We start from the raw sequence: 27,194 nt of genomic DNA on the forward strand, positions 1-27,194 counted from the left end.
ACTTAGTAAAACGTCATCGGTGTCTTAGCAGAAAGTTAATGACCTAGGGTTTTGTAGAAGAACGTTTTGTCCTTTTTCTCATCAAGTTCATCTGAAAATACCAAGATCTAATATATACATATTCAGAGTCGAATAAACTGTAATACAGGATAATTTTGAATTATAAATTCTAGGTACTGAAGTTCTGTATAATTTTGTTTACTTATGTGTTTTCCTTTTATATATCTTTGACGGTTGTGTACCCTCGTATTTAATTGTTACTTTTGTATTTTATCTGGATAGTTGGTGTATGTCAGAAATTGTTTACTATGCTATTTTATTTTTATATTTATATTTATATTTATATTTACTATCAATTACAAAATCTTTTTGTTGGCGTCTTGGTCATATTTGTATGCATTGTTTTGTTTGTTGTTTTATTTTATTCAATGTATTTATGTTATACATCTATATTGTATGCTTTTACAAATATAAATGCTGGATTTAAATTATTGTCACGTTAACCAATTATGTCTGTGTAAACTGCTCATATTTTTTTTGTCAATATAACGGAACTGCAGTCGATCTTCATTCAAGTTGGAAGTGTAAGTGTAAGTGGCTAGCTGTAACACCTACCATTTTATTAGAAAAATCCCTGTACCAAGTCAGGAATATGATAGTTGTTTTCATTTTTACACCTGGTTGATACAGTCAAGCGTTTGGTTTTATTAAGTTTTACGGACTTTCCCTTTTTAAATTTACCTTGGAGTTTGGAATTTTCGTTATTTCTTTGTTAGAAAAAAGAAATTTTTTTTAGGTGTTAATTTAATTCTTGGCAATATTTTAACCAATGCATGCTAAAATCTTTGTTCTCGTCGGGCAGTATGTCTGTTGGCAATGATTTTACGATAACGCCAACACCGTGTCTTGTAAAATGTTTTAATCACTCACAAGGTTGATAATATCGTGTCAACATCGTGTGTTTATTTTGTAAACCCAGTCTTCGGCATAGTGTAAACATAATAACATCTTCAACGATATCGTGTTAACACTTTGTTTATATTGAATACTTAGTTACACCCTAGTGTTAACATCCTTCACACCGTCGACAGAGCAATGTTGACTATATCGTTATTATATTGTATAACTAGTCTACACCCTTGTGTTTACATCGTTTATACCTTGATATAAACAATATTGTGTCAAAATGGAGGTGTTTTTTTTTATCGCATACATAGTCTATACCTTCGTATTTTCACCGTGGAAATTGTCGACATCGCGATGTTGTCAATATCGTAATTTTTTAAATTGTGTTTATATTGTATACCAAGTCTATACCATATCAACGTCGAAATCGCGATGCTGACAATGTCATAACAATATAGTGTCAACATCGTGATTATATTTTATATCGAGTATGCACTCTTGCGTTAACATCATTCATATTGTCGATATCGCGATGTTGCAAAGTCGTTTTAAAATCGTGTTTATGTATTATACCGAGTCTATTACCAGTACTATTACATCATTCATATCGTCGACACCGTGATGTAAACAATGTCCTGCTAATATCATGTGTGCATTGAATGCCATGTCTTATTAACAAACATTTATCGTGTTTACAGTGGGAGGATGGGGTGGGGGGGAGCTCCCTCGTGGTAGTCAATTCCATATACTCTTTATATTTGATTTGATTTAGGTAATGTTATGTAACTAAGCAAAACAGAGACGAAAGATACAAAGGGGATATTCAAACTCATAAGTAAAAGGTAAACTGATAATGCCATGGACAAAAAAACAAAAACGACGAAAAGAAACACAACAGTACACAAAACACAACTTAGAAAACTAAAGGCTGAGCAAAATGAATCCCACCAAAAACCGGGGGTGATTTCATGTGCTTCGGAAGGGTAAACCATTCCTGCTCCACATGTGACATCCGTCATGTTGCACATGTAAATACAAACACGGTGATAAGTACAATTCAGTAGGTACCATTCGAGGAAAAGAGAACGGATTGCAAGTATCTCGTTTATAAAAAAAAAAGAGACCATGACACCATTTACAAGTCTGCGTCTTACCTACTCCCGCTTCCCATTTTTGGCAGTAACAGCTTAATAATAAACCTGTACGACAAGCTCTATGTCTTTAATTTTTCCATGGTACAATTTCTGTTTGCATGTACAATTTTCCAGAAACCCTAAGACATCTTACTTGACTTAATTGTGTCGAGTGTCCTGAATGACGAAAGATTGCCCTTTGTCCATAAGATTGACTTTATGAGAAACATGTATGTCTTATAGGAAATGTTTACTCATAAGGCGTATTTAGAATTGTGGATGATAACATGTACTTTACTAACCATGTACTAGACAAATCTAACTCCTACACAGATGACGAGTTCAACAACTTTAACACATGAGAGTGCTTACAAACTTATAACAATTTATTTAAGTACAAATGTACAAGACAAACGTTTTACATGGAGAATATAATTTATTCATGCTGAAAGTCTGTGACAAGTTTAATTGAGACAGAATTATAAAAATCGAACATATTTAAGAGGATCATCATTCACAATGTTTAAATTGAATAAAGTGTCAAAACCATACATCTTATTTGTAAGCTACAGCAATTATACATCATTTTGTAAAACTAGTCTGCAAATGGGAAAAAATATGCTACCGACTAATAACTTTAAGTATTTCAATTGATGCACGATTATATTGCTCCCTCGTGGTAGTCAGTTCCTCTGAAAGTACATTGTAGACTTTCTTTGAAAATTCGAAGGTTTTAACAATACATGAGCGTTTAAACAACGAAAACACGATGTAAATACGATATCAAGAGTACATTCAGACACCGAGATGTCGAAGATGTAAATTAAAGCAATATTAGTTTACTGATGTTAAAAATTCATAAACTGACTAAGAATACCGATCAAGGTAATACAAACAAGTTTTAGCTTTCTAAAAAGCGTCGGAGTGCTTCGCTATATCATAATTTTAAGTAAGATGTGGATTATATGGTTGTTTAAGTACGAGAAAGATGTTAATTATCCCCTTTGTGCATATATTCATAAGTGTGGCCGTATAAGCTCGTCTTAGATGGGTGTATTATGGTATACTGTAGTATGTCCATGAATACCTAAATTGGATTTAACCAATGCCCACAAAACTAAAACGAAACATTAGAATTGATAGACGAAAACATCCTTTTGATTTTAAAATTCTTATATGTCGTCATTCCAGAGATACCGTTTGATTTTGATGTCATTCCACAGTTATGAGACTTATGGTAATATTCTACATGGCATACTCTAGATCCAGAATGTTTGGATTAACTACACACTTTACACTGTTGTTGGTATTGGTGAATCTAGAAACACTTTGTATTTGAAAATGTTAAAGTTTTTCGTTCCATAAAGTAAAGGGAGTTTTAACAGTTAATTTTGACGCAATATTTATTTGTATGTGGATATCCTCATGCATGTTTTCTTATACATCAATGCAATTAAGTTATTATTAGATGTATAGATAGTTCAGATTTTCTCACAATTATTCTAATGAACGATTCGGGTGTATCATGTGGTCTTGACGTAGCTGTTTACTTTATATATCATTCTCTTTTATATTTATTTGTTTCAACGATGAGAAAAACCCATACCGTATAGTCGGATAAAAAAGACCCCGACATCAAAAATATGAAACAATTCAATTAAGAAAACTAACGGCTTAATTAATAACAAAACAATTTACGCAAAACAAGTATGACAGACATAAACCAACGACACCTACTGAACTACAGGCTTCTGACTTGGGACAGGCACTAAATAATGTAGCGGGGTTAAACATTTTTGTGAGCGCTCAACCCTCCCATAACCTGGGACAGTGGTGTTACAGCACAATATAAGAACAAACTATAAAAATCAGTTGAAAATGGCTTATCTCATCAGATCTATACAAAGCAGAAAAACATCTAACAAAAACACAAACCAGACGTGACAGAGTATTTAAACATCCCTAACAACAAAAAAGACACAAAGTACAGATCTGAGAGTACTCGCAGTAACTGACAGCTAGCTCAAAGCAGGCATGGGGCGAATTACATTGCAATGTAATGCATTATATTACAATTACTTTGACCAAACCATGCATTATATTACAATTACAATTACATGCATTTATCAAAGTAATGCATTATATTACAATTACTTTTGCAAAGTAATGCCTTGAATTACACATTACATTTGAAAATTTTATTGGTGAATAGAAAAATTAAACATTTTGAAAAACAACTAGAAGTCACAAAAGATTCTAGCATATGCAGTAACTGTTCCATGAATTAAATATAAGTATACATGTAAAAAGTCCATTTAATTTGACTTTTACAATTTTTAATTATTTTAACTTAATGTTGACTTTACTTTTATAAATATATTTTTTGTTGTTGTTTTTTTTAATTTTAAACGAAATATTTAATTACTGTGAATTACTTCCCTAATTATAAAATAAACATAGACCTTAACTAATGAACAATTGTCTAAATGGTGAAAATATTGATTGTTAAACAAACTAATTAGTGTTAACAACTTATAAAAGAAATCATGTATCTAAGACTAATATACCAATCAGTACACATCCAACATACAATGGATTTAGTTTAAAGACTTCATTAACAGTCAGAGAAAAACATGACCTTGTGCGACGCCGAAATATGGGAATCGACAGATTGTAGTACCGTGAAAGTGCATATGTGTATAACAATACCATTTGGTATGGTTTTAATTTACTGATAACAGAATCAATATTTATACCATAAAAAAAATATTCAAAGATCTAATTACAGTGTTGAATTGGAAATCTTTTAGAATAAGTATTTTTTAAGGATGGATAAGTTTACCCGGATCGTTTATAAATTTCCGGGTTCGGTTAACAACATCACCGTAAAATTAAGAATGTGCTTTCCCGTCTAAAATAAGTTGTTTACAGGTACAGTCGGTTGCAAACTTGCAAACCAAATCGTTGCATCTGTGGAAGAATTTTAAGTAATTTGTGGTAACGTTCCTTAATAATTTATCAGTGTAATACATAGATAACGCTCATTGAAATCCTAAACGTCACTACAGACATTTATGATGGTGCGAAAGGAACATCACCATCCAAAAAAAGTAAAATTAACAATAGGGAAAGAAAAATCATCCCATTTGTCGTAAATTTATGTGTGGAGTTTCTGGTGTAAAACTGAAATGTCTAAATCTAGGAAAGGACACTTATTGCTGTTAATATTTGATTTATTTAAGCTACGTTCCTTTGGGTAAATGTCGGCAGTGTATTTAGAGAATTCTCGATTGTCTGGCGACAAAATATCATCAAGATAATCCTTATTGTAAGTGTTGTTGAATTTATCAATTAAATGGAATTTAGACAGGTCTTTATTGAGTTTCACCATAAACTGTGATTCATTACAATACAGGAACTGTCTATTAGAGGGGCACAATTGGTGTCCATAGGGATACATACAATCTGTCGATAAACGTTATTGTCGAAACGTACATAAATGTTGTCAAGGAGAAAATATATGACTTTAATCATCTTATCACACCTCTAGTAAGTATATCTAGCATATTTACCGTTTTCATTTGAGGAAAAAGCTTTATATATGAGTAACAGCAAATAAATTTGCAATCGGATTTATCAAACGGCCATTTTTAAATTAAAATTGAATAGGAAAACTTTTGTTTGATAAGATTGTGTGGAAGTGTAGTATAAAGAGTTGAAAAGTCAAAACTGTCAACCGAATCAAAGGAACCATCAAAAGCAAAAAATATTTTGCACTTAGAAAATGGTTAATTCCACAAAATGATAAGTTCTTTGTAATAGTAAAGAACTCGTTAAAAGCACTGAAATATTAGTAGTAGTACACTTAATAGAGGCCGAGATGAAACGATATTTTACGGGTTTTTATAAAATTGTATACACATATTCTGACAACCTTCTTGAAATTACTGGCGGTTATATGTACTTTAAGTGTTGGTGTATATGCATAAATAGTCAGATGTGCATTTTGAAACTTGTCCCTCTTCTAATTTATCAACAGAAATTGATTCAACATTATATAGCAAGGTAAACAAGTACAGGCAAAATTATTCATTGATCGGGTATCAGATCGAATCTTGAATACCATTACTGTGACTATGTCCGTATTTAATATCTTCTCCTTTCGGGAACGTGTTCCCAATTATAAATCTCAATCTAGCCCATATAATCTTTCCCTCATCAACAGGCATCCAATGAAAACCGATATTTGTTACGTAATAATTTTAAGATGGCGTGAATATCGAATGAAACTTATAGGTAATTTTGCAACGTGATGCAAAGAAAAAATCTGAGGAAATCGCATGAACTCCTGAAAGGAGTTAGACCGGAAACATCAACAGGATAAACGTCTCCTGCTATGAGTGCATCACCTGTCATGCAAATCTTGACTCAGTCAAAATGTCACAGTCGGGAAAAGGACTCAAACGGTAAATTAACTGGTCAAAAGACTATTCGCAAGTTGAAATTACATTGTAAACTTTGCAATGTCGACGATTTCAACAATACGTGAGATTTTATAAAATGTGTGTAACCACACCACTGAAAGTATATTTCAGACTTTGCGATGTCGACGATGTACAAAATAAATCAGAATTCATACAAAATAACCGAATTACACATGGTCTCTTGAAAGCATTAAGACAAAACGTATTTTTCTTCAAAAATTAACAAATTATGATTAATTCCAGATTGTTTCTCAGAGTCAAATTTTCGATTAGAGATAGTTTTGAAAAAAAAACCAAATCACAAATTTGAAGAAACACTTTTTCTTTTTGGATCTGATGAAAATTAGATTAAGCATATTAAGCTATTGTAAGTTGATTATCGGTGTACGAACTGCGGTAATACAGATTTTATCAACAACAAAATCACAAAGATTGAGAAGCATCTTATCGAATTTGAATTTATATAACATTTTGAATTGATTCGTGGTGTCAAAACCTATCCGCTGGCTGTAATTTTCGAAATGACCGTCAAAATGTATGATTAATTTCATACAAGAAGTATTATATTTACTTTTAAATTGAATATATTTCAAAATAATTATTGTAATTTAAAAATGGTCTTTTGATTAGTTATCATTATCAGTTCGTAGCTTTGACCATTGAGAGAACAACAGAGTCGAAAGATACCAAAAGGACATAACTCATAAGTTGAAAACGAACTGACAACGTCATGACAAAAACTAAAGATGACCAAAATACAAACAATAAACAAAATAAAAAGCTAAAGACTTAGCAACACGAACCCCACCGAAAACTAGGGGTGATCTCAGGTCCACCGTTCAATATAGTCACCAAACTTTGAATTATTTAGTGAGAAGACATCGTCTATATAGCGGAATTTGAAGTGAAAGGATAATGATAGCATCCTTTTTCATTCTTCTTAAAAAGCTCGTGTATAAAAAGAGAGGCGAGGGATACAAAAGGGACATGCTTTTAAGGGTAAGCAGATCCTGCTTAACATGTTGCACCCGTTGTTTTGTTCATGTTAGTACAAACCCGGTGATAAGTCTAATTCGGTAGGTCACATTCGGGAAATGGGGACGGGATTGTAATTACGGCAATTGGAACATATCCGTTGTCACCTGTGAAACGGATATGACGTAACGGTCAACCAACTCGTGATGGTGTCCGTAAAATTTATGAAGGGACGATTTCAACTTCACCACTTGAAATTCTTGGTTTAAAAGCTTCCTTGTTAGCAGCAAGTCCATAAAGTTAGACTTATATGAATAAAGGAACAAGTAGGGAGGAAGATGAACACAGCTAGTTCCAATGGGAAATACATTTTTTTTAAACACGTCCTCCAAACGTTACAAACATGTGGTCAATCAAGAAATCAAGCATCTTGATAATATAAATTTAAAAAGATTTTTTGTTTTAATCAGAGTGATATTTTCACTAAGTGCGGTTCATCACTTTCTAAGACAAGATACTTGAATCTACGTTGTCCTTTCTTTTTTATGAAACAAAGTAGGACCAATTATTTCAATTAATATTTTAGTTTGGAATGGGGAATACTTGTTTAAAGGGTAGAAAAGTCAAATCATTTGAGTTTATTGCAAGAGGAAAGACATTAGATTGTATGTACTTTAACGATTTGTTTTTTGCATTTTTTTAGTATCCACATCATAAAACGTTTCGATGCAACGCAATATCTAAATAGCGGTGGTGGAAACAATAAATGATACGATTTAAAAAAAAAACTCCTGTCTTTATACATGTAGTATAAGACACGCCGAGCTGTATTAATTTTTTGATTAAATGTAAGCAAAACCTATATAGTGTTGTCTGATCACGCATTGCTTTCACGATAAAAATAAGGCGATGCCTGATCTTTCACGATCAATTTTGATTAAAAATCAACAAAATATTTAATTGTTTTATTGGAATGTGACATTGTAGATCGAAAACGTGATTTGCTTTAATGATTCCCATAAGGTTATTTGTCGCCGAAGTAATGCATTTTTCTTTACCTTAGTGCATAGTATTATTAAGAACATTAAATCTTTATGACGGGCATGTTTCTTTTTTCGGATTATCCGCCTGTTGATAACACAACAAATATTTTCACAATTTAGCAGTATAGTAGTTAATACCTTTCACGATCCGATACCAGATCTCTCAAGATCAAATTCAATGCTTGACCACCGTTATATATTCTTAAATGATCATTTTCCTCGATATACCGAATGACAGCCGTTTTATGACACTTTATTTACATTTATGTGCCGTGTTTGAATAAACAAAGAATTGACGAGCGATGAGCTTTCCTCAGCTGAAATCAGAGTCGATGCTAAAACATTACACATCTGTATTAAATACGGAAGACTGAAGAGGTATTAATATAAAGAAATTCATCGCGAAAAAAGCTTTGAATTCAAAATTCAATCCTGATATTTATGATTAGTTTACTATCAAAGTAATATGAAATGAATAATTTTTATTGCAAATATCCAGAATCTGTAGTATCTTTAAAAATATAATAAACACAATACAAATTGATAAAAAAAAATTGCCTTACTTGCAACATGCGAAAGTTTCTTTGTAATAAAACACAAATTATTGAAACACATATCTAACAACTAGAGCAAATTAAAAAGTTTCCTTACATAATCTTCGATTTGTCCGACCTACACTCAGGTACACGGTGTTCAGAAAATAAAAACAAATTTCAGATTTAACGAGTTACCATGGCAACAAACCATGACGAAATTTGTGTGCGTATTTGCCTTGTTTTATACCAACCTTTAAATATATATTAGATTGGAAAAGTATGTGCGCACTGAAGAAACAACTTCATATTTGTGAGGTTATGTCAATAGTTATTATAAAGCTTCTCTTTAATCATTTTGTTGTTTCTCGGCTATCAAAGGTACCACCAGGCTTATAATTTGATACGCCAGACGCGCGTTTCGTCTTCATAAGACTCATCACTGACGCTCTGATCAAAATAGTCGGGAAGCCAAAATAAGTACAAAGTTGTAGAGCATTGAAAACCCCAAATTCCAAAAAGTTGTGCCAAATACGGCTAAAGTAATCTATGCCTGGGATAAGAAAATCCTTAGTATTCCGAATAATTCATACTTTTGCAAACGGTAAATTTATAAAATTGACCATATAATTGATATTCATGTCAACACCGAAGTGCTGATCACTGGGCTGGTGATACCCCCGAGGACAAAACGTCCACCAGCAGTGGCATCATTATGAAAACTGCATAAATTTTTAAAGTGCTCAGAAACTTTATTTTCTTCGGTCAAAACTGGCCCTTAATGCCCTTACTCATAATTCAAGCATATATCGCGACACTTGCACATGACGACAGAGTGTACATGTAGTACTGTAACTTTAAATAACGTTAACCTTTTACTATGAATAGCAGTTCAGAAAACAGTAACGAGCCACTTGAGTATACATCTAACAGAAACAGAACTTTTGAGTATAAAATGAAACAATCTCAAATATTGCGTAACTTCGAAATACCTCTCTATGCGTGACATGTAGCTCGACAATAGATGACTCAAGTATACCTACGCTTCACTTTTATTCATTTATCGGCATGTTGAGCACTGGCACAGCCCATGCTTATAGGGTATTCACTTGGCCATCTGAGACAACAAACCGCGAGTGAAAAAAAAACAACGTTTGCAGACTAAACATGTCTCCAAAAAGAGATTTCAAACTAAAAAACAAATCATACGTTCACCAAAGAAAAAGACTGCCTGTACAAGTGATTCACTTGTAACGAATTTAGTGTCTCCAAACTATTCCGAGATAGTGAAAGTGTAAAAAACATATATAAATGATTTTGAAATACGTAGTAAAGCATCTAATAATTAACGCGACAAACTAATTACAAATAACCTGTTAATTTTAATATGTAGTATTTATCCTTTTAAAGAATATCAACTGTATTACCAGTATTGAATTCGACCTTGTGTGACAGTATTGAAGCTTTTATCATGAAATAACTGATCGGTTATGATATTGTTTTACCGTAGATATTCTGAACTTTACGTAAGCATATAATTGTTGATATGGCCAAATATTATTTGTTGATTACAGGTTAACAGGTACTCCTTGACAAAATATGTCGCACTTTTATAGATTACACGACAATTAGATTCACATATTACATCATCCACGTTCAAATCTAAGGACTGGTCAACGAACTGTTTACATGTAAACTCTGAACAACAGAGAAAGCCTTAAAAACTATTATTGCTACAATAAAAATCAAATCCATATGGTGATCGAAGACACCTGTTGTAAATAATTGTTGATTTAGCTGACGAAGTAGACTCTGGCTAGTGAATGATGTGTGTTGATACGATTCACACGTCTCAAAGTATAAAATTTGTAATTTCAAAATTAAAACTATATGTCTTAAATAAACTCATCATATATATATATGTCTCGATATCCCAATAGCACGAGTTTGAATCCCGGCGAGGGAAGAACAAAAATTTGCTTCCGCAAATTTGCAGATTTAACAGTGTTGTGTTGATATTTAAGTAATTATGAATATAATATGTGTTTTCAGCCGTGTACCAAACTTCACTTGTAATCCAATGGATGCATCTGTCGTAGAGTTGTCACTTGTTTAGACGTACTTATATGTATATTAAAGAGTCTATCCTAAATTGAGGTAAATTATATAGCCTTCCAAATACCGTTTCGAATCCTAATATCACTGAAGAGACATTAATTGTCGAAATCCGGATATGGTGTACTAATTTTTGCACTTTTTGTTTGCGGTAAACCATCTTTTCTGCAATTTTATTGTTTTCTGTTTGGTAATAAATTAATAATAAGATCTATTTTGTTACATCTGGTGATGCGTTTATTTGGCAATCGCCAATGGCAGTCAGCAGGGTTTAAGAACATCAGTTGTTCGACCTGCTTGTCAAATGTGTTTTGTTAAAATATACTTTTTTACTCATTTGGTCTTTTGGAAAATGTTGTTTGTGCTGTATTTAGACCCCTCTTCTAAGAAATTTGTTTTGCAAGCACACGTATAAGAATTGTGGTTTTTATCCAACGCAATCATAGGTTTGAACGTTGTTTTCAATTTAGACTTGTTTATATATATATAAAGAAGTCTAAATTGAAAACAAATCATAGGTTTGAACGTTGTTTTCAATTGAGACTTGTTTATATATATACAAACAAGTCTAAATTGAAAACAACATTCAAAACTATGATTGCGTTGGATAAAAACCACAATTTTTATACGTGTGCATGTACAAAAAATTCTTGGTAGAGGGGTCTAAATACAGCACAAACAACATTTTCCAAAAGACCAAAAAGTGAAAAAGTATATTTTAACAAAACGCATTTGACTAACAGGTCGAACAACGGATGTTCTTAAACTCTGCTGACTGCCATTGGCGATTGCCAAATAAATTGATCACCAGATGTTACAAAATGGATCTTAATATGAATGTAATTCAAAACAGAAATCAACAAACTTACGGAAAAGATGGTATACCACAAACATGAGGTGCAAAAATTTGTACACCATATCCGGATTTCGACAATTAATGTCTCTTCGGTGATGTTAAGGATCGAAACGGTATTTGGGAGGCCATATAATTTACCTCAATTTAGGATAGACTCTTGAATTTCAAAGAGTCGAAATAGGATGAACAGATCATATAAACCCGAAGAAAAATATGATACAAGCCCTAACGAAAAAATATAAACAAGTCTATACTGATTGCGTTTGATAAAAACAACAATATATATATATATATATATATATTATATCCATTGGATCACCAGTGAAGGTGATACACGGCTGAATACACATATTATATTCATAATTACTCTAAATATCAGCACAATAATGTTAAATCTGCAAATTTGCGGAAGCAAATTTTTGTTCTTCCCTCGCTGGGATTCGAACTCATGCTATTGAGATATCGAGACAACACCGCCTGCACTGTGTCCAGCGGTCTAGACCATTCGGCCACCTAGACTGAACTAAAAATTCAGCTTTCAGTGGCCTAGTATTACCTTTTATATATCAGGATTAAAATTGTATACGCCAGACGAGAGATTCGTTTACAAAAGTCTTATTAGTGACGTTCGAATCAAAACAGTACAAAATGCCAAATTAAGTACGAAGTTGAAGAGCATTGAGCACCCAAAATTACAAAAAGGTTATTCCAAATACAGCTCCGGTAATATATTCCTGGTTAAAAATCCTGAGTATTTTGTAATAAAACAGTTATTTTATTATTATGACAATATCAATAATAAATCAATTCAACACAAACTTTAGGGACTGAACAGCCACCCATCAACATTTTTATGATTTTTCCATCTTAACTGTGGCGTACATCTAATATTTAAATCAATTTCTAAACTATTGACATCATGCTTTATTGTATATATAGTTGACTCTCTTGCAATGCCCTCAATTGAAGAAAATTCCCTTATGTAGAGTACAAGTTGCATGAAAACCAGACTTAGCACTCTTCTTCTATAGTTAAAACATGCAATAAAACACATTTAAAATATAAAATATATGAAAAACTAAAATTGTAATTACATTTATACACTCTCAATCTAACTCTAAAATATATACATAAAACATTTGTCTTAGAACTGTTTTTTTTCATTTTATCTCATCTGTTATCCGTTTTTAATTGCCGATAGTGAATTGATAATGTCATATTTGCTGAATAATTGCATGTTAAATTTTTATTATGAACTGAAGCAGACAATCTAATGACCGTTAGATTGAGTGTATGATGCAGGTGTGACTTTCAACAGATCATTTTATATCGTATACTTTATGTGGTTGTTTATTTATATTCTGTCCCATAATGTTATGGTTAAGAGAGGAATGATACTTTGATGGGTGTTAGAAAGTGTTGAAGGCAGCCGATGTAAATAGAATAAAAAATATGATAATGTAGACATGATAGAGAAGAGTATGGTATAAATAGTTATTGTGAATCGACATATATCTGTTAAGCTTTGTGATTATATTATAGTGTATAGAGATATGAATTAGTATATATGAAATATGTATATATGAAATAACTATATATAAACCAGTGCATAGGAAGAGTCCAGATATCTTATATGCAATAATTCAATTGAGTTCTTCAATCATTCAATGACAAACATGTATACGCATATAACTCAGTGCATGCACTTTAAGTTATTCTCATTGTATTGACCAATAACGGTCTCGTAGTGATCGGTACAATAGAAAGTATATTGACTTAAAATGTCTATGCATTGTAAATTTCAATTGTAAAACTATATTGCATTAGGTTTGTGTAGTCCGATGAAGATATCAATTTTGAATCATTATGGGATTCCTTGTAACATTTTCTGTTCCATTTTGAAATTGCCTAATATACATGAAAACCGTAGAACATAAGTTAATCCTATTACTAGTGTGAAGTTGAAAATTGACCCTAATCTTGTACTTTAAGACATTGTTAACTTTTACGAGAACAAGTACAACAAATCAATTAATGGAGAAAATGTTAGTTGTGAGCTGAACTGACTAATATATCTGGGTATGATAGTCGATAATTATATATATATATATATATATATATATATATATAATTCGTCTAAACAACAGCCCAACAATGTAAGATCTGTAAATTTGCGGAAGCAAATTTTTTGTTCTTCCCTGGCCGGGATTCGAACCCATGCTACTGAGATATCGAGGCACCAAATCGCCTTGCACTATGCCCTAAGCGCTAGACCACTCGACCACCTAGGCTCTCTCTCTCTCTATATATATATACATAAAGTGCCTAGAAAATCAATATAACAATGTTAGAAAAGATTCGATTTTTTACTTCCTCCACGACTGTAGCTTGAACCCGTAAGTTTCACTTCTCACTCCTACGGCAACACCGCCTAGCATTGTACAGACGCCTAGTCCAATACTCTAACTATAACTGATAGTAATCAGATTACGTTTCGGGAGATGTTACCTTCTAGTAGGTATTAAAGAATAAAGTCTAATCACAATACACGAATTATGTGTAAGTGTACAGGAACGATCACCTACTCATTATTTCTTCATAATATATATATTTTTTTTCACTTTTTAGGTCTTTTGGAAAATGTTGTCGTGCTGTATCTAAACTCCTCTACCAAGAAATTTGTTTTGCATGCACACGTATTAAAATTGCAGTTTTTATTTAACGCAATCATAGGCTTGAACGTTGTTTTCAATTTAGACTTGTTTATATTTTTTCCGTTTGGGCTTGTATTATATTTGTCTTCGGGTTTATATGATCCGTTCATCCTATTTCGACTCTTCAAAATTCACACGTCTCAAAGTATAAGTTTGTAATTTCAAAATTAAAACTATATGTCCTAAATAAACTCATCATATATATATGTCTCGATAACCCAATAGCACGAGTTTGAATCCCGGCGAGGGAAGAACAAAAATTTGCTTCCGCAAATTTGCAGATTTAACATTGTTGTGTTGATATTTAAGTAATTATGAATATAATATGTGTTTTCAGCCGTGTATCACACTTCACTTGTGATCCAATGGATGCATCTGTCGTAGAGTTGTCACTTGTTTAGACGTACTTATATGTTTATTCAAGAGTCTATCCTAAATTGAGGTATATTATATGGCCTTCCAAATACCGTTTCCATTCCAAACATCACTGAAGAGACATTAATTTTCGAAATCCGGATATGGTGTACTAATTTTTGCACCTTTTGTTTGCGGTAAACCATCTTTTGTGCAAGTTTATTGTTTTCTGTTTGGTATTAGATTAATAGTGAAGATCCATTTTGTTACATCTGGTGATCCGTATATTTCGCAATCACCAATGGCATTCAGCAAGGTTTAAGAACATCCGTTGTTCGACCTGCTAGTCAAATGCATTTTGTTAAAATGTACTTTATCACTTTTTAGGTCTTTTTGAAAATGTAGTTTGTGTTGTATTTAGACCCCTCTACCAAGAAATTTGTTTTGCATGCACACGTATTAAATTTGCGGTTTTTATCCAACGCAATCATAGGTTTGAACGTTGTTTTCAATTTAGACTTGTATATATATATTATATATACAACTCGTCTAAACATCAGCCCAACAATGTTAGATCTGTAAATTTGCTTTTGCATATTTTTAGTTCTTCCTTCGAAAGCAAGTTTACAGATCTAACTTTGTTGAGCTGATGTTTAGACGAGTTGTATATACAGAATGTAAACAGCCATGTATCACCATCACTGCTGGTGATCCGATGAATAAATCTGTTGTAGAGTTGTCACTGGTTCAGACGTACTTATATATCTATTATATATATATATATGTATACGTCTAAACTTGGGACAACTTTATGACAGAACACCATAATATACATATAACTCGTCTCAAATTTAGCCCAGCGATGTTAGATCTTCAAATTTGTGTTCTTCCCCTCAGCGGGAGTTTAACCCTTGCTTCTGTGACATCGTGGTAACACCTCCTGCACCGTGTCAAGTACCCGAGACCACTTGACCACCTAGGCTACATAAATATATAGGTTTTGGTGGTCGATGTATTCCCGTTTTTCGTCGGCATGGTAATTAACATTATCTTCCTTTACGACAGACAAAATAGCTGACCTAAAAGGTACACCATCTTCTTGCCACTATACATCATGTACTGTGTTACAACCCTAGATAAAACTATATTTTTATGTAGCCTAGGTAGTCGAGTGGTCTAGGGATGTCACAAAAGCAAGGTTTCGAATCCCGCTGAGGGAAGAACAAAAATGTGCTATCGCAAATTTGAAGATCTAACATTGTTGGGCTAAATTTGAGACGAGTTATATATATATATATAGACATATATTAGTTTCATTAATCTTCAAAGTTTATTTATTGAATAAATCACATCAACGGACCGGACCGTCTCATCCTACTAAAATCAACTGACAATTCTGTTATGCAAATCAATATAAATGTAGAGCAATGTACTAAGTCTTCGATAAACCGAATGACGCCTTTGCAGTAAATCATTATTGTATAGCAATGTACATATGTTAAACATCTTTTCATATATGTAACAACAAAACAATATTATGAAAGAAACTTGCAAAAAACATTATTACATAAAAAGTTTTTAAAATTTCTTGTTATTGTTTCATTTTGAGTGCAAATATGTTAAAATCCTTAAAAACATATTAGTTCATAAGGAATATGTTTGGTAAGTTTGTAAAATGTTCCATAATATCAAATATTTTAAATCATTGACAAAAATATAATTTTAGAAATATACATGCGTGTTGAAACTATAAAAATATAAAAACTGTACTTCAGATTCGTCGTTTGTTTCGTTGTAATATATCTATGATGTTAATATTTTTATACTTATATAATAATATTATATCAAGTGTGATTATAAACGCAAAACAACGATTTCAGTGTGCATACGACTTATTGACAGCCCATACGAAACCCTCCTGACTGGGGACAGCCAAACCAAACACCCTTAATTCGGGACAGTCCTTATCTAAATTTCTTCATCAGGGACAACCCATATCAAACACCATTTATCAAGAAAGCCCAAACCAAACCCTCTTCAACAGGGATATCCCACATTAAATCCTTTTAAACAAGTACAGCCCATACCAAACACTGTTTATCAGGAAATCCCTTAACAAAATGCTCTTGACAAGGAACAGTTTATTCCAAACCCTCTTCAACAGGGACGGCCCATACCAAACACCCTTCCTTTAAGGGCAGTAGATACCAATTCCGTTTATCGGGGAGCCCATAACAAACCCGCTTTAAAAGGAACAGTTTATACCAAACCCTCTTTAACAGGGACGGCGCATACCAAACACCCTTCCCTTAAGAGCAGTACATACCAATATCGCTTTATCAGGGAGCCCATAACAAATCCGTTTTACAAGAGACAGCCATAGCAAACACCCGTTTATTTGGAGAATTTGGTGTCCATTAAAGATCTTTGATTAATTTCACACATGACATCACCAGCCAAGAAGTTAACACTTTGGTGTTGACATGCAATATCATTGGTGAACTAGTTTTCTTCAAATGAACTGAATATAGAATGCTGAATTATTTAAACCACCAAGGTTTTTCTCAACCATGCATAAAATACCTTAGCCGTATTTAGCACAATTTTTCGGAATTTTTATTTTTCAATGCCTTTCATCTATATATTAGGTGTGGCCGTCCATCCACTTAAAAGGCAGCTTGGCATTTCAAATTAAAACCGCGTATCTTTGAGAATTTTCGAACCACTGGGTCTATGCCACTGTTGTGAGACGTTTCGTCCCCGAGGTTATCACTAACTCAGATGTCAGTAATTTCGTGCTGAAATATATTCAATATCTTTGATATGTTAATCTTTTGTAAATCAATTGCGTATCACTGTGCTTATCCTGAAGGCTTTAGCCTATCACAATACCAATTGCTCAAACAGTTTACCAAATTGCAGTTTGAATTTATCTTAACAAACTAATCAATTGGTAAAATATTTTAGCAAACTGCTTCTGAGAAAGGTTGTCAGTATGAAGTGAGTGCAGTGAAATAAAAGTAATGCTTACCATTCAACTTCATTTACTTAATGTCTCTGTATTGAAAAAGAAATAAACTAATCACCTACTATAATATAAGGCACTGGTTTAAAAAAACTGACTTTGATATGAAAACTTCTATCCTAATGACATTTTATAAATAATTAGTTCTTACAATTGTTTGGTGTGTCAATAACGTATTGCTTTGTTTTTCTAACAGGAAGTTATTGCGTAATTGTCAGTTGGATACTTTTTTCTACAACAATTACTTATCTGCTGGCATTAAAGGGAAATCATTTTTATTCACTCATTGTAAACAAAAAATTTCAAAGATACCAGGCTGAAGATTTTGTATGCCAGACACAAGTTTTATCGTAAGAAGACTCATCAGTGAGGCTTGAATACAAAATTAAGTACGAAGTTGAAAAGCATTGAGATTGAGGAAACAAAATTATAAAAAGTTTGGCCAAATATTCCTCACAAGAAATCTAATCCTCAGGGGTAGAAAATCCTTAGTATTTTGAACAATTCAAATTTTTGCAAAACAGTTAATGTATAATTTTGACCATATGAATGATAATTCATGTCAACACAGAATTGCTGACTACTGGGCTGGTGATACCCTCTTAATTTACATAGGAATCTGTATGATTTACACAACTTTGAATGTGTCACATAATATGTTTTTCAACAGCTTTTTTTCAAAATTTTAATCAGCTTAAATATATATATAGATTAACAGTTTAACACATATTCTGTGGTCCCCTACCGGTTAAAAATTCATTTTACTGGAACAAAATGCTAACTTGATCTATAACTTGTCATGGTGTAAACAATATAACAAATATCAAGTCAATATCTTCAAGCACGATGAAAATAAAAGTGTGGAATACTGATTTGAGAGTGGCGGATAGAAGGATTGAGTGCAAACATAAAGACCCCTTCAACTTCGTCAGTAGGGGACTAATAATCATGGAAATAATGTTTAGAACAAAATACTGATGAAATATCAATATGAAGGCAGTTGACAGTTGACAGAACAAAATTTTGCTGATTATCATGTAAATTATTTCCCTTTATTATAAGCAGATAAGAAATTTGATTATATAAAAACATCAAAATTACAATTTGAATTTCATGACATAGACAATAATTAACTGAAGTTGATAGTAAGTATAACCTTATTTTACTGCACTCATTTCACACTTACAACCTATCACTGAAGCAATTACTTGAAATATTTTACCAATTGATGAGTTTGTAGAGATGTAATCAAACTGCAATTTGGTAAATTATTTAAACGATTGGAATAGTAATAGACCAGAGCCTACTGAATAAGCACAGTGAATGATATTATTCATAGTCATTAAGAGTTTCTACCAGCGGCGAAGAGATAGCCTTATCCGTATATTTTTTTTTTTTTGAAGTTTTCATTTTCAATTTTGTGTGTTTTTTTCTGATTCGATTGCCGTTGATGAGTCGTATGCAGACGAAACGCTCGTCTTAGTATCCAGATTATAATCCTTTGTTTTTCTACTATAGGTTTTATGAGTTTTATAGACTGGACGATGAAGAGCATTATAGTTTGCTTCTTCGGGTTTACAATTATTAATTTCCGATGTTAAAAAACTTATTCTATACTGATCCTTCACATTAATGTTTTGGTATGTGAATATCCCCATGAATATTTTTCTAAATATAATAATAACCTTACTCCTATATAATGTCAGCAGAACACTTCGATCGAATGCATTGTAATTAGTAAATACTGCAACTTAAAATTGAGAGATAAATCTGTTTTCGATATATTTTACGGTCATTGAGGAGAAGTAATATACATGTAAAGGAAAAAAAAACATGCCCTTGACATGTTCTTGACCTCAATTGTATCTAAAGTGGAAGAACGATTTCAAATCTAATACATCCTATGTCTCTTTCATTTACGGTTTATGAGGTACACTTGTATCTCAGTTATGTAAAATACAGAGAGATGAATAATTCAAATAAGGCGTAACCAAATCGTATCGTTAAAAATTGATTGCGACATCCTTAGGATGTAACAAGCAATTTAAAAAGAAAGCAATATGTAAAATGTCAAAGGAATAGTTATAAGAAGAAAAAGCAGTGTTAGGAGAGATCACTTTTACAACGAAAAGTGTTTGGTTGAACAGTGTAGGTTATTAACGTATACGATGGATTTATTCATTTTAAGGGGTACCCATTTTCGTGGATTGAGGAAAACTTGTACTTCCGTGGATATTTGATTTCGTTTTTGACAAAGTTTGAATACAAACAGAACATTCGTACTTTGTGGAACATTTAAATTTGTTGTTAACCAATACCCACGAATTCCAGTTACATTATTTTCCCACAAATAATAATGAATCCACAGTATACAATGTTCGGAGACAATCGAAATCAAGAACATACAAATATACATTTGAAAAAGTTTAACCCTGTCGCATGTTTGCCATTGATAGAAACATTGAATTATTTATTTTATAATGACAGGTAAAACATCATCATAATTTGTAAAACATGTTTCTATAAAAATGTCAAGGATAAGTTTTTTTTTTGTCATATTTCACTTAAAGAAGGTTTTACCATATTAGATCGAAAAATTGATCAGCCAGTACTCTCCTGATGAATAGTTGAAATTACAGCTTTCAGTTTAAAATAACGTTGTCGTCAGAATATCAGAACACTTCCTTGAAAATTCAGACAACTCTGCATTTTACAAGGGTTAAACTTATTCCAAAGATTTTTAAATATAACAAAATTGCTGCAGATTAATGTAATAACTTTTTTCTGATGATATATATTGATACTCCTCTTTCCATAGACGCAAGAATACAAGTTGTCTATCACCTCTCTACTGCCCTTTTTCCACAACGTCAAATAAAACTTCATTTGGTTAATATACCACCTAAAATACGATTTGAGTATCACGTAAAGCAGTTTTTTTCAGCTATGAAAGTATGATGCAATATTTGATGAATAATTAAACATGTCCTTGTCTATTAACATGATACATATGGTCTGGTTTTTCTTCCAATACTTTTTTTTTTTTTTTTCTTTTTTTTTTTGTGGTCAAAAGTTATAAAGATTGTTTTACCCCAGAAATGCTTGAGAAAATGATATATATAACCACATTCGAACATTAATTTTTTTTCACCCATCCATCACGTTGTAAACTATGATTCTACCTTGTTAAAGGCTTTTTCCTTTTCATTTCCAATGATGACATACTACCAAACGATTTGTCATGTTTTGATGTGTGGTGGCAATGCATCTTTATTAACATAAAATATATTCATTGTTTAAGGCGGGATATAAAAGAATCGGAACATTTAACTTTCATTACCACTTAAGCAGTCGTTACAGCAGAATACAAGTAAGTGTCCATGCATTTTTATAACATCAGTTTCAGATGACGCGTATGCAAAATTACTTTAAGTTATTTGAACACTAGTATATTGATTGCATAAGTTTTGTTTGCTCAAAACACAAATAGAATAAAATTAAAATTAAAGCTAAAAGTTCATTTCTCAACATGTATGTTTGGGCTTCACTTGATTTAATTATATTTTGAATTGAAAAAAATACAATTTATAACAAATAATACTTTATAAAACTTAACTCGCTAACTTCTTAATCATCACACAATGTATAATTTTGGCGTTACTCAGAAAATGAAAACTTTCGACTCGTCATAATCTGTCGCAGTCTTTTGATTGATTTGACAAAAAAAAAACTTTATATGTTTTTTGGCTGAAAAAGTAACAATAAATCAAATTTACTGATTTGTTTTCAGAAGCCATTCGATAAAAAAGAATAGAAAATGTTCGTTGTCATCTGTAAAACAGATTTTACGAAAATACCAACTAAGTCATGACTTGACCGTATTAGAAAAGAAAGGATAAGGGTATCAATTCATCACACAAAATCACAACGTGCACATTAAAAAAGCTAATAAAGAGAAGAAACAGCGTTTATATCGCCATTCTTCATCTCAAAGGAGTAGGTCCGGTAAGGGTCTATTTTGGCCTCAAATTTCAGGTTCATCTGATGAAAGATTTTGTAAACTTTTTCAATACTTAAGTGTCTATTTCAGTCGATTCAATTAGTTTGTGTGAAAGATTTGAACTGATTAAGTCATTTCAGACGCTCATATTCAAGCTTAAATATGAAAAATCTTTCAAATATGCCGTAATATGTCACTTTTCAGATAGTTTTTGTCAAAAATGAAAGTGGCTGCATCCGTGTTCACCCTCAACCTTTATATATGTTATGTATTATCATCAAATACAACTTACATTTAAATATTAAGAATGAACACGAATGCGGCCACTTCCATTTAAGACGAAAACCGTCTAAAATTTAACTCAAATGCTAAAATTGTGAAGATTTCAGTAATTTAGCATGACTTAATGATGCTAGTTTCAGATATATGTGCATTGTATTGTCAAAAACAGCCCATATTTATGTAGCAGAAGTATTCTACTTTCCAATAAATAGCTAAAAGTTTACATTATAACAACTTTGTAAAACTGATATATTTTGGGGCCAAAAAGGGGTCTTACTGAACCTACTTCTTTACAGTGAGATCTGCAGGATGGAGTAACATTCTTTTCCCTCACTGCAAGTGCAAGACGGACTCTATCACGGGTTGGGCAGAACTCTTGGCCAGATGTTTACTTTAACTTGCGTAACAATACATTTTAACCATTAAAAAAAATATTCAAACCACAGAAATAATCTTTTTTGAATTCTTTTGCTTAGGCAATGCACAGTCTTTCACAAAAAAAAAAAAAAAAAAAAAAAACTAACATTATATATAACTTTTTAAACCTTTTGATTTAAAACTATGACCAATAAATCTACATTGTAATTGGAAAGATAGAACCAGATGGTTGTATTACAAAGTAACTGGTTATTTGGTTTCTTTAATTGTTGACATGTTTGTTTTCGAATATCATATTTCAAATGTGCTTTCTTCGTTTGCAGAGTTGCATAAAATGAACCCCAGGGGTAACTTTCCATCATCAGATCATCATTTAAATATATTATAAACAATATGATTTGATTATTTTCAAACGTTTAGAGAATCTGTGCTGTGCCGAAATCTAATTAAGTATTGCCGCGTATTTCAAAAGTATAGTAACTTGTCCGTTATTATTAATAATAATACCATCCGTTTCATTGTTGTTCATATGTTCATTGTTTACAGAAGGGATTCCAGAATGATTTCCTTAAACTCTAGACTAGACACCTTTTTCATTGTTTTTAAATTTGCGTATATATGAAGGAAAAAGCTGTCGAATAAGAAGTTTCTCGGGGTTCCTCTAATACTAGTTTTATTGTAATCCATTCAAGGTTAATAAGAGGGAGCAGTTGTTTTCTGATTTTCAAATATTTTTATCAAACAATTCAGGAAATACAAACCAAGTAAAATAAAGTGTGGGAATCGATGCAGTCACATCGGGTGCGCCGACAGATCAAACGTGCTGCGCATTTGATGATTTTGCACAGCTAAGGTTCTTACAATATATGCAGCAATAAGCTAAATACTAATTCTTATCAAGTTCTTTTTCCTTTGTTGTATCCTGTAAACAGTGCGTTAGCAATATCATAATGTATCTAAACCTTTTAGCGTCATTTGAACATTGAAGTTTTGACGCCATGATGATTTTAAACTATAGGTATACCATTAAATACTTTTAGAATACTATATTGTAGAATTCAAATAAGTGTTCACATCGATCAAAGTGATCATAAATGAAAATTAGTATTTAACAAATATTCAAACATTTTTGCAATATTTTGACATGAAGGTCATGTTAACCTTGACAATTACTTATACAAGTTATGATAAAATACTTGCCCAACAGTCTTAATATTGTTCTCAAATTGTTTATTTAGTTAACTTCTATCACAAGTAAAATGTTCAATTTATTTTCGGTCCGAGGTGACACCTTAGGTTAAAGTCTCGGCCACGAAATGTAGAAATAATGTAACTAGAATCAAAGACCCTAGAAAAATCGAAACGTGGCAAAACAAAGCAGCACGCGCTACAGAGATAGGTGAACAAATAACAAAAGATTCAACGACGAATATATACCTTCATACACAAAAAGAAAAAATAAATTAACTAATCAGACAAGAAAACCATGACGTTTATGAAATACTTACCAAAATTCCGGTTTTCATCTATCGCATGTTTTTCATGTTGGCCGCTCCATCTAAACAAAATATCTATTCTTTGTATAGTTTGGTTGTATACTTTCTCGAGCATAAAAGTTGTTATGTATTTTCGGATTTCACATATTTGGGTTAAATTCTTTCAATTAAACAAATAAAAAATAATAATACATTTTGATATAAACAACTAATATACATTGTCGAGATATTTGAAGAATATTTCGGATTGAGCATGCAACGCTGTTTAAAGAACCAAACAATAACAGATATGCTTTGGGCATAAAATTTATTTATAATTTTTGATAGATATAAGTAAAATATAAATCTATTAGGAAAAAAATTCCACTGATGTGATCTAATTTTCTCAAAGTCAATGCTTTTAATCTGTATTGATTTGTTGGTGTGTCATCTAGCACCTATCAGTCTGTATATAATTTCAATCAATTGAGCAAAATAAAAATCATTAGCAGACAATCGTTAAGCAAGTTTTTTTATTTTAGATTTAGAGATTTTAAATTATTACAAAACATCATATTTGAGGCCTATATTTTCATTTTTCATGATACTATTCCAGAATGAAGGTTACATTGTGTCTGTTGTTTGTCCTCTTTGGACTTATTTATGCTGAAAAAGGACAAAGAGGATATAGTCCAAGACACAATCTGAAACATTATGGATCAATAGAAGGTAGAGGATTGTGGTTAGAGTGTGGGTTCTCTGGCGACTGTAATTCCTATCACAGATTCAATGGTGGTGGTGGATCTGGGGGCAGAATCGGCGGTGTCGGATATGGTTATGGTATTGGTTCTGGATACGGAGGGTATAGAAATGTTGGATATGGTGGGTATGGCATTGGTTCCGGATATGGGTATGGCATTGGTTCCGGATATGGGTATGGCAGTGGTTCTGGATATGGGTATGGCAGTGGTTCCGGATATGGTTATGGTATTGGTTCTGGATACAAAAATTATGGTGGATAGGGCGTTGGTTCCGGATATGGTCGAAAAGGTTAATATAAAATATCAATTGTAAATGAAAAGCTGTTTTTGAATTCGAGAATAGTAAAACTTAAATTAACAACAGAAATATGACAGATTAGCAAGTATTGAGAGATTGTTAAAATGACTGCTGACTGCAGCAGTATATCTCTCTGGATTATCAATTTTTGACACGAACAAATTTACAGTGACATTTAACAAAACTTATTTTGAAACCCAATAACAGTATTGTTGAATGATAACGTTAATAGAATGATTCAGATGCTCTCCAACTTCGTACTTGGTTTGGCCTTTGAACTGTTTTGATTTGAGCGTCACTGATGAGTCTTGTGTATAGGAGACGCGTGCCTGGCGTACAAAATTATAAGCTACATAATTATTTGTAGAATTTTAATAACTACTTGTGTTTTTTTTTTTTGTTTCTTTTTATGAAATCTCGTTTCAAGTTTCTTTTTTACGAGAATATTCTGATTGGTATACATTAGTTGATGAATAAGTAAAATACAGGCGAAAGATAACAAAAGGACATTCAAACTCATAAGTAAACAGATAGATAAATAAGAAACATCTATTAAATGGACGATGGAATGTCTTTTCGATAAAATGAGTTGTTTTCTATATTAACAGTAGGTGTTTGATTAATATTAATACATGAACTGGTTTTCTAAAGGCTACAAAACTTCATACTAATAGTATTTTTCATTTGCTTTCATTTGGAAAAAAATAGCCGTCAATACTATAATCAGGAGCAATGCCATACCATGCATTGTGACAACCTCTGAAAAGCAAAAGTAAATAAATAATAGAAATAAACATATATCAGAAATAATTGTATAGCTACGAGAAGTTTCCGCTGGTTTTTTTTCAAAGCTTATGATCTCAGCAGTTCTTATATCGTTTCTTCTCACATTTTAAAATTTTCAGATGATTTGTAGCAAAGCACTCCCAAAAATATTGCTTTTTATATCCTAAAAATTAAATGGTGTTAAAACAACATGCATTGGCAAGTGAAGGACTATATCAATACAATTAAGTCGATGATCACTGAATACATGGATATTTTCTTAAAATGAGATAACTGGTGCAATGTCAACGTTCAACGCCGTTTTTCGCCTAATTGTTGTTTCTTATCTTTATCATTTTGCTTATCAATTTGATATATAATATCAATTATTCATATTATTTTTGTTTTGTTTTTGCAGGACTTTATTAAATAGACGCTGGTATTTGGATGCCCGAAGATGATCATACTTCACATTTAAGCTTCTTATAAATACACACATGTATATTGTATAGAATAAATATGTTGAGCCGGATTTGTAATTACATAAGCAACACCGAATTAGACTTATCACCGGGTTTGTACATGAGCAAAACAACGGGTGCCACATGTGGAGCAGGATCTGCTTACCCATCCCGAGCACCTGAGATCACCCCACGTTTTTGGTGGGGTTCGTGTTGCTTAGTCTTTAGTTTTCTATGTTGTGTCGTCTGTACTATTATTTGTCTATTTGTATTTTTATTTTTGGCCATGGCGTTGTCAGTTTGTTTTCGATCTATGAGTTTGACTGTCCCTCTGGTATCTTTCGTCCCTCTTTTGAGATTATAATGATCAAAGTATATTAACATAAATGGTAAATACTTTTATATATTGTATACTATGGCATGAATGTCCTCATTTATCATTTATTAACTAATATTGGCTAAGGTTGGTAGTAACAATTGACGGCTATCTTAGGACTTTGTATTGGTTATAGTTACATTCAATTGACAAGGATGCATTAAAATAGGTGAAATGGCAGGTCTGTCCCTGATTTATATGACAATCATGCATCGTTCGCGTCCAAAGCAAGGCAAATATTATTATTCAAATATCTTAGC

At 32.1% G+C, this 27,194-nt stretch overlaps 1 long non-coding RNA gene across 7 annotated transcripts in view; it reads left to right on the forward strand.

Moving 5' to 3' along the window:
- Window positions 1–26,629, forward strand: part of LOC127735970 (uncharacterized) — a 42,540-nt gene extending 15,911 nt beyond the window's left edge. For 2 of the 7 annotated variants that reach the window (XR_007998673.1, XR_007998671.1), the window contains exons 2-3: window positions 24,890–25,323; window positions 26,516–26,629. This is a non-coding gene — a long non-coding RNA (uncharacterized LOC127735970). The other 5 variants (XR_007998672.1, XR_007998674.1, XR_007998670.1 and 2 more) reach the window with 5 other exon arrangements.
- The last annotated feature ends 565 nt before the right edge of the window (window positions 26,630–27,194 follow it).

This window comes from Mytilus californianus, unplaced genomic scaffold (genome assembly GCF_021869535.1).
Source record: "Mytilus californianus isolate M0D057914Y unplaced genomic scaffold, xbMytCali1.0.p SCAF_3, whole genome shotgun sequence".
NCBI lineage: Eukaryota > Metazoa > Mollusca > Bivalvia > Mytilida > Mytilidae > Mytilus > Mytilus californianus.